General features: G+C 41.7%; 1 pseudogene; it reads right to left on the reverse strand.

The window, feature by feature from the left end:
• On the reverse strand, positions 1-3733 carry LOC147465740 (uncharacterized; annotated as a pseudogene).
• Positions 3734-10278: the final 6545 nt, after the last annotated feature.

Genomic DNA, 10278 nt, shown 5'->3' on the forward strand with positions numbered 1-10278 from the left:
CTAATGCACAACATTCCCATGTACACATAGTGCTTGCATGTCTGACAAGTCTTGGCTGATCGTGCAATAATGGCGGATGTAAAGGTCCTACATGTTTATCACATAAGGGTTATGAGTATTCTTGACACATAGACCTTTTCATAGATTCTGCCATCATCAAGCTTCATTGAGAAATGCCATTCACTTCCTTCAAGTGTCACCTCATAGTCACACTCGATGATAGAACCTTTGGCTGAGCTGTTGCCATCCCATAACTGCACCAAGTGGTCCATGATTTGAGCAGTAGAAGATGCAGTCGAATGCTTTTGAGATAAAGGCAGCAAAGCATGGCAACATATTATGCAAGATTCATCAACAAGAAGAGCCTTGCTATACAACAATGAGGACAAGAAATACGCCGCCATTTTTCGAAGCGCACACGACTTCGCCCTCGCTCGTTTTTGTGCCTCATCGAACCTGTGAGTCTCCTAGTCTTGTTTGGCTGGGGGCTACCATCGAGTGCATCCAAAAGAGGATCAATGATACTTGACAGTCTACCATGCCCAAGCCGTGTTTGCGTGACATTGGCTTGAATTTGTTTAATGCTACCTCTACATGGCATGCTTGCCTTCTTTGCCTCGTGGAGATTTTTCAGGTTCTCCATAGAGATCTGCAATTGTCCAAGAGCTAGCTCCTTTTGCACCAATGTCCATGTGGACAAATTATATGGAAGCTGCTGCAAGATATCTCTAAACTTCTCAATACAAGAAACTATCTCCATATCAATCATGTCCATATCTTGCTCAAAGCTATGCATGTCAACATCCAATTTTGTGCCATCACAACCACTCTCTACCTCCACAGCCTGAGGACATTCTTGCATTCCATTGTTTGTAGGAAGTTCAACCGTTGCATGCAAACTATCCACAATAGGCAAAATTGCATGTGGCATCGGAAAATGTCTTTGTAGTATTAGGCGCACTCCGTATAGATGCTTGCATTGGGAGGACCAATCTTGGCAATCACAATAGGAGGACTGTAAACTCACGTGATACCAAGTGTCTAAAGACATGCTCTGAATCTTGAATAGCAATATAGATTCGTTCACCACTTGAAGAGTAGATGGATTAGACTCATATCGTTGAAATAACTTCTCCCCAACAGCTAGTGCTTTGGTCACACTCTTGCTTGAGCCATACACAACAAAACGTTCAGAGTCCACTATTGACATACACACAATGAACTTGTTTAGGAAAAGTAGCTGATATAAAAATGCAAGGAGAATGATCAATGCTCACCTAGCTCTTGATTCTCCTTGAAGAACTCCAATAGAGTTCCTCCCATCCAGGTTCCACTCCTTGCATCACCAACAAGTGCATGCAATAGGTCAAGCACCGACCTATTTATCCTTGCATCCAACAAAGTGTACTTGATATACTGCTATTATCTCTCCACCACATTTTTAGTGTCCACATTTCCATGGGGAAATAAGCGCCCAAAATTTGGCCAACGCTCAGGTCATATACATGACTTTGAGCACAATCCGTTGGATACATAAAGTTGAATATTTGCATGCTCAGAGTAGTCCAATAAGAGTTTCTGAAATTAGCGAGCTTCAAAATCATCCTCACACTCTGAATGCATAAGGTTGCACATCGTAGAATATACTTGATCTCGCAAATCTTTTGACACTTGGGGCAAAAGATTCTCTACCGAAGCCTTCTTGGCATGAAACCAACAGAGCAGGACATGGCATGAAACTTGCACTTGACACCCTCCGCTGTCTTAAGCCCAGCAAGCATCATCATCCCTAATGACTCTCAAGATAGCATTCAGCTCTTGAGGGCACTTATCTATTAGAATTGCATTCGATCGAATGCTACCCATCATTGAGAATATTATGCGGATGGTCAATTCAAAGGAAATGCTCTCCTGACATGTCCCAGGGTCACATGTGCTCATCATCAACCACACATGCAATCATATTCCAGCTTGATTAGGCAAAACGGCTGCATATAATGGTGGCAAGCCATACACATTTGTCTTGAATGCGCTGTCCACAACCCATGCGTTACGTCGTGAGAAGCGAATACATGTCTTTAACATCCAACTATCTTGAATGATGATAACAAATGGCTTGAGGATGTCTTGCAATGCATTTGGATTGTATGGTTGGACATATGCAACCTTTCAAAAGTAGCAAGCATCTACATAAGGATGCAAGGACAACATATAAAAGTGAAAATGAAACTATTGCTGTAAAAAGCTACCTTCCCATCAGCTTGTAACTTCAAAGCCTCCATATACATCCCCAACCAATCATTTTCTGATGCTCGACCCTATATCTTAGGTCAAGAAAATGCTATATAGGTTGAGAGCATAAGCAATGAAAAGTACTACCTTGAAGTTGTAAGCTATATGCAAGCTGTTGGACCTCCTTTGGGATCATGAAGAATTGGAAATTCGCGCAATCTACTGGAGGCACTTGTTGCATGTGGAAGTTTTGTTTTGAGGCAGACATTTTGGCAACGGTGCGAGATGTACCAACATCAAAGTAATCTTCCATGCAACAGTGAAGCACTCGTGGATGAACCGGTAGATAGTATAAGGCAAGCCAAGATCCAGGAGCATGGGCATGATGCATAGCATGGAGAACAATAGTGACTTCATCGACTTCTTCTTCGAATTGCACTCGTGCCTTGAAAGGACAACCACACTTCTTTGTTTTTCTCTCTCTGCGCTTGTCTCCTTCACGCTGCCTTCTTGAACCACCACGATGACAAACGTAGATGTCCTCTACCTTACCAAAACTTACTTGAGTTGATCTTATCTTGACAAGTCTCACCTTATGCTTAAGTGCAATACTCTCTAGCACATCATTCACGTGGGCTTTATCTGTTAAAATTTTCTCACTTGGGTTATTCTCATCAGCATTCAACTTTCCTTCAACCTTTTTTGACATAAGCAATTGGGAAAGGAGTGTTGGATCCTTGCTACACACTTTGCAAGATCTAATCATGTCTCTAATAAAGGAAATAGGTATGCCATGATTTTTAACATCTGTACACCATTCCAATTTGACAATATCAATACTTTTTGACATGCCAAGGGGAGCCCGTTGCCGATCAATGTGACATTCTTCTATGATAGCTGCCCACTGCTCAATTGGTGCAATTGCTAGGGGAGTCATCTTCAAGAAGAGCTTGGTCGATCCATCACGTTCGGGTCCTCGGATATACAGATTTTCCTTCATCTTGTTCCATCTCTTTATGTCATGGACACCTACTTCTCAAAGTGTAGCCAAACTTGGGTTTCAAATCCCCTTCATATCTTGAAGCATTAGGTCGTAGCTTGCTCGATCAAAACTAAAGAAGTGGTGAGAAAGATGCAAGGATGGATCAGGAGATTGGATCCTAGGTTTGACCATGTGGATTGAGTCCCCATTTGAGCCCCCACTTGGTTGCTTTTCAGGGAACTGGGCTCTAGCTTTTGGATGGTCGGCACTGCTTGAGTTCCCTTCATTCAGCCAACCATTATTAAAACTCAAGGAATCCTCAGAATCTAGGCCTGAATCTGATTTAGATTCGTTGCTCGCCTCTATACCCTCATTCAAATCATGTATAGGCCCATCCATTTTACCCTTCATGGCTTCCTCTTCCTGCCAGGTCACATTGAGATTGATGTTGTAACTATCTTTGATCCTCTCTTTGCCTTGCGTTACCTCCTCTTCCACCCAACCTGCATTCAGGTCCATCCTCTCCCTCTTTCTTGCCAGTTAACCTCCAAGAACACCCAAAAATTTGAAACCCTGCAATCGCCCAAATTTGAATTCTCCTGCATGCATGTTGATTTTCCACATGCCAGCGTGGATGCCTTTCACCCTTTTGATCCCGCCACGTGGGCCTGCTTGTCCGAGTTTAGTTTTTGCTAAGGTCGGCTGCCAGGTGGGCATGCCTGTCCATGTTTAGTTTTTGTTGAGGTGGATTGCCAGGTCAGCACGCCGTCCGGGTTTAGTTCCTCACGAGGTGGACGCCCCAGATCACCCCGATAGTAGTGTGCCCACTTCCCATCCCTTGATCCCATTGCCACCCCTCATTAAAGGCTGGGTGTTAGTTAGTGTCGAGGGTCTATGTGAGTGTGAGTGTTCATGAGAGCGCAAGAAGTTCTGGGTCTTGATGGCCAAATGTGAATATTGAATCTCTTTATTGGTTACGATCCTGAGTGATCCACCTACCGCCTAGGGGGGGTCTCACTCACCCTTATCAATGGGCCGCTATGTGGCTCATTGACAACTGCTACGTAGCCATTAACATAGTTATTTGCAAGGGCATTCTGTTAATAGCCGTGTAGCGGCCAATTGATAAGAGCAAACGAGACCCGCCAGAGGCGCGGGTCATGCAAGCTCATAAATATTGATGTTGGACGAACGACCCTTGGTGTGATTACAATATCCATTAACATAGTTATTTGCAAGGGCATTGTGTTAATAGTCGTGTAGCGGCCAATTGATAAGAGCGAACGAGACCCCGCCGGACGTGCGGGTCATGCAAGCTTGTAAATATTCATGTTGGACGAACAACCCTTGGTGTGATTACAATATTCATCCACACACTCTTAAGGCAATGAAGATACCTTCATACTATAATAAGGAGTGCCTCATATACTACAACGGATTCACAACATGATTTGCATGCATAAAGCCCATGCAGTATGACAACTTGCCTAGTGATTCACTTCGTATGATGTTACAGGAAAAGTATACTCTTGTCACTTGCATCTCAATGATTCGGGCAAAAGTTTGGTGGAGGGGCGCTGGTTTCTTTCTGGCACGACGGGGTGGCAGGGGGGATCGAGGGCAGAGGAGAGGGAAGGCGATTGGGCCGTCAAATGGAGGCTAACTGGGATTGCTAACGTGTGCAATGCCGAGCTAGAAAGAAACTTTACACTTTTCATTGTAGGTGGGTCGACGTTCCAATAAAGAACATGTGAGCATTCAAGGCTCCACTGCGTAGCTTGCTGCACACACACACCCTCCCTAGTTCACCTGAGGCTTGATAATGGCACACACACACACCCTAGTTCACCACCTCCTCTATTGGTTCTTGCCTCCATCGTCAAGCTTGCCTATGGCGCATTATGAAGCAGCCTCACACGGTGACTTGCATGCTCTATTTTCACCTAAATGTGCTTTTTATTTTACCCCTTTCCTTCAATATGATGCCCTGCTTTGAGAATCAATGGCCACATTGGGCAAAACCCAACCCCCCCCCCCCCCCCCCCCCCCCCCCCCCCCCCCCCCTTTCTTGGAACTCCATTTCTTTTGATGCATTTTTCTCACCCTTACCCTTAATGCGTTATGTGGAGAACCATTTTATCTACTCTATTTGATGCTCTTCTCCCACCATCCTTAATACCTTAAGAAGTTATAAGGCTTTCTTTTCCCCTCCAAGCTCTACCTTTTGCCATTAGAGCACCATTATACCCTCACCCTTAACAATGGAAGATGTGGGGCTTCCTTACGTTGATGTCGTACGTGATGATGGGAGGCCGACTCAGTAATGCATTGCGATGGAAGAATGCCGGACTAGCAAGATATGCTACGAGAAGAGGGTCAACATGATGGACCATCTTTGAGATGATCACAAGATTGAGTGTGATATTCCACTACGCAAGGTTGGTCGACCTTGAGGCTTGAGGAATAGGAGTTTGGCAAGAGCAAGTCAATACAAAAGCAATCAAGGGTGCGGTTTGAAGACCCTATTTATAAGCTTAAGAGGAAAAAATCAAAGTTTTTAGAAACCAAGAAGAAGTCTTTGCGTAAAAAATGGAATGCTTTTGATGAGAGTGATAAGTGGATCAAGGGACCGAAAGATGTTTTCATAGAAAGAGAAATGGCCAAGGCATTAGAGGAGTATATGAGGACGGAGGATGTGTGCATGCAGGTAGAAAAAGATGGATTGGTGACGGTTTCAAGATAAGAGTGTTAGCAAAAAAGAAACGAACGTCCACCTGCCCGGACACGTAGCCGGACACCACATTTGCACTCTATTATTTTTTCGAGCTAGTGTAGTGATACTCTGTGTAAATCCTGATTCCAGAGTAGCATGTCGATTCCCTGATTTGTAATTCTGTCATGACATTTGTAAAAGTCCATGCGAGTCGGCCACTGTCCATTTAAAAATCTTTAGGTATAAAGGTCAATAACTTTAATGTGAAAGAGCTCTGCGGTACGTACGCTCAATCGACTATGAAGCTCCCACTTGTAATCATCACAACTAATGATTGGGTAATCCGTTTTTGATTCCAAAGCTTGCATTGTGTTCCTCTCTCTTTGCTCTTTCATTCAAGTGTAAGCATTGTCAATTTTGTTGAGGTTTGCGACTACACGTTAGTGAGCCTAATCTTCAGATTTGAGTGCTTAAATCATTGTTTTTTGACGTTTTGACCATGGAAGAGTGTTCTTAGACCACATGGCAACATTTCTGGTACGTTCTGTTGCAATTTTCAGGACCTTTTTCATGATGGATCGTGATTTTGGTACCTTGTTGGATTGCAGCTAGACTTGGTAGGACAGTGCCACTAAGTTTCCTAGACCTCCTTCTAAAGTTTCGTTGCATTTCCAGTCCATTGGAGTACTGAAGTGGCGTGATGACCTAGAACGGTGAAAAGACATAGGCAGATTTTCATGATCATTGAGTGTTGGTTTGCTTATTGAGTTGGTGTATTTTCTTGTTAAGGTTCACTTCTTGAGATTGACAACTTCAAAGAGTCTCTGTGCCCCATCCGAGTCACTTCCCTTAGTATTGACATTATGTTAGTGCTAGATAGCTATGCTACAGATGTCCGTCGTCGCAGCAACCTGCTAACATTGGCGTCGTTGCCGGGGATAATAATCCTTAGATGGCGAGTGATCTAGTGCGTATTTAGAGTGTTCTTTTTCAAAGATTTGTCTTCCATTCCATTTACACCTTAGCACTGAAGCAACTAGACACGGGGTTTAGTGCTTGGTAGACTCTAGAAGTCAAGGACTTGCTAGATCTATTCTCGAGTGGTAAAGAGGGTTGTGAGTGAGATAGCCAAAAGCATTTCATTCTTCGATTTTCTCTATGCTTTCAAAGTGCTGTTTCGTTTTTTGTTTTGACTTTATTTTGTACTGTTTTGTTTGTTTTTCTTCCTAGTTTCATTTTTGTAATTAGGAGTAGGGTAAGTAAAAACTACCACCATCAAATTTGGACTAAAAGATTGAGGGAAACAAGAGTGAAAACCATATTTTAACCGAAACAAACATAAACTCTGAAATTCTAAAAATTTGAGAGTAGAGAGCTCAAAAGTGATCCAAATCAAAACTTTGTTGATCAAGGGCATTAGCAGACTCTCTAAAAGAAAGCTAGAAAGTTTGGCTAGATTCAGTGGAGGAACATAGATCGCGATCCATGACCCCCAAAGATTAATTTTGCAGAAAAGTGACCAGTGAGATTGTGCATCAGTGGGATATTGCTCTGATCAAGTTTGGTTGAAAGAAAAACTCAAAAATCACATTAAAAGTGGCTGATAGGATAAAAACAACAAAACAAGCATTCTAAACACAAAATTTGGGGTTTTTCAACTTTTTGGGACCCAAATCAAAAAAGGGGTGAGATTTGGCTTCTACAGGGAATAGAGAACAATCATAACAAAAATTCATGACAAAATGCTTCAGAACATGGATTGCGATCCATGTACCTTTTTTACATTTAGGACTAATATTTGACCAGCACATCCCTAATAACTAGTGGAACAACTTTGCCAAAAGGGACCATAGAATTTTTTTTTTTAAAGTTGATCAAAACACCAAAATTTTGTTAGATAACGAAAAACCGCAAAGTAAACACAAAATTTTGCTTTTGGTTTGGCAAAAGTGATTCAAATTCGAAAAGATCTGGGGAAGAGTGTCATCATAACATGGACTACAAGTTGACCAAGTTTCATGTCAAAATGAGGTTAAACATGGATCGGGATCCATGTACCTCATCATGATCTTTGGCTAGAAATGGAGCTGATACCATTTGGAACAACTTTTCCAAAACAACCATTGGTTAAAAAGTTGAAAAAAGTGGTCAAAAGAGCCAAAAACAGAAGATTCTCAAAATCGCCATAGCAGACTGTAGAATTCACTTTTGGTTGGGCAAAACCGATCCAAATTCAAAAATTTATGGATGAGCAGTCTACAAAGATCATAAGGTATCAACACACCAAAGATCAAGTCCAAAAGTGGTGGAACATGGATTGCGATCCATGACCCCTGATAAATTTTTGGACAGAAACTTTACCAACCTGTAACAAAGACCATTGTGAACAAAACTCCTCAAAGAAGCATTGTCAAAAAAATCAAAAAAGTGGGTGAAAAGTGTCATAAACAGTTCAAGGTGAAAACCCTAAAACAGACCTAGGGATTGACTTTTGCTTGACCTAAAGTGATCCAAATCACACAAAAACCATATAGCAAGGATCAAAAGACGAAGGGCAAGCTGTGTGCTAAGTTTTAGTGCAATATGACACAAGTGTATATGGATCACGATCCATGTTCCTCTGTCATCACAAACTGAGACCAAACTTGTACCCTAGCTAGAGCACATCACAAGGAGTCTAGTGGTCTTTTCAAAACAAAATTTGGATATAAAAAACCAAGTCTTTCAGTAGTGCATACACAAGGAAACATATCCCCAAAGTCCAATTTTGGAAAAAAACAAACAAATTTGGGTCAAAAGGAAGCAAAATAGGTGACACACTAAAAACCATAGTGCTGACCTAGTGTTGGACATTTGACCTGTCAAAACAAGTCCAAATCCAAACAGATTTGAGATTTAGCTTGTGGACATAGAGTGCAACAAGCTTCTAAGAGATCAAGTCCATATGTGGTTGAACATGAATTGCAATCCATGTATCCCAAGCTCAAAATTTGATGAACATTGGTACAAAGTCTGCATATGACCTTGTGTACATACTGTCAAATTGGGGGTGAAAATTTGACAGGGGGTCATGGATCGTGATCCATGCACCTCAGCATAGTGGATGTATCTGACTTGATGATTTTGTAGAAATACTTGAGAACATCTCAAATCTCAAATTTAATATAAAAATACCCTTTGGAGACTAAGATACAAGCCAAAGTTCCGGTGTCCTAGTCCTGTCACTTGAAACTGTTTTGAGTGCCATTTCAGTGCAATTCACTAAAACTGCTCTAACTTTTGGTAGACAACTCCAAATTGAGCCAGGTATAGCCAAGAAGAAAGCTTGCGGGTAATAGAGTAACGTTAAATATTTTGAGGTTTCCTAAATCCACACTTTTAGGGTACTTAGAAATAGTTTCTAGAGACCAAAAGAGTCACAAGTTTCTAACTTCTGAGATACTTGATCAGGGGAAAAAATGGATAAGTTGCACTAATCCAAAGTGAGCTTGTTGAGGGCTTTCTAGAGAGTCTTGACTGAGCCTTAATAATGACAAATCATCCACCACCAAAGTTTCCTACTCCACTCAGAGATATGAAAAACACAAGAAATGCTACAATGCCTTCAATAGTGGGATTGGGAGAATCCTTAGAGGAGAGGCATCCTTTGATGAACAAACCGAATGTGAGATTCATCAAAATCAACAAATCCATGAAAGTGCTTACAGATTACTCTTATGAGGGCTTTTATAGGTTCACAAACAGGGATTCATATATCTTCTACAAGTGTGGAGAATCCAATGCGAGAGAGTTGACCACCCATAAGAACCTCTATGCATTCATGTATACATATGTCCACGGAGTGCAAGTTTTGATGGTAGATAAGTATGGAAGAGGGTAAAAACTTGTCGATCCAATTGACCTAGAGAGATATACGTACAAGGGTACTCCAATCTCTACTTACTTTCAGCCAAAAACAATGCCAAAGTGTGATTCCGAGAGGATTCTACCGGGATTATTTCTAAGATGAGAGGAGAGAGTGAGAGACGTCTTTCCAAGAGATCACAAATTGGTTAGATTGGTGATTGAACCACAACAATTAAGACCACATCAAGTGGCCCAATGTGTCAAAACAAAGTATAATGGGTCAGGGGATCCATATGCTCATGTCTCACTCTTCAAACAAGTTTCGGGAGCTGAACAGATTGTGGAGTTCTCAAAAAGGGGAATCAAGTGTCACATATCTACGCTTTCAAGCAAAAAAAGACGAAAAAGTGAAGGAAGCTCTGCTTCACTTCAAACAGTACATAGATAAATATCTTGTGAGAGAGCTACGACAAGATGAGAGAATTATCAGTTCTCTTCATAGAGG

This window comes from Adiantum capillus-veneris, chromosome 1, assembly GCF_014529385.1.
Source record: "Adiantum capillus-veneris isolate H3 chromosome 1, ASM1452938v2, whole genome shotgun sequence".
Lineage (NCBI taxonomy): Eukaryota > Viridiplantae > Streptophyta > Polypodiopsida > Polypodiales > Pteridaceae > Adiantum > Adiantum capillus-veneris.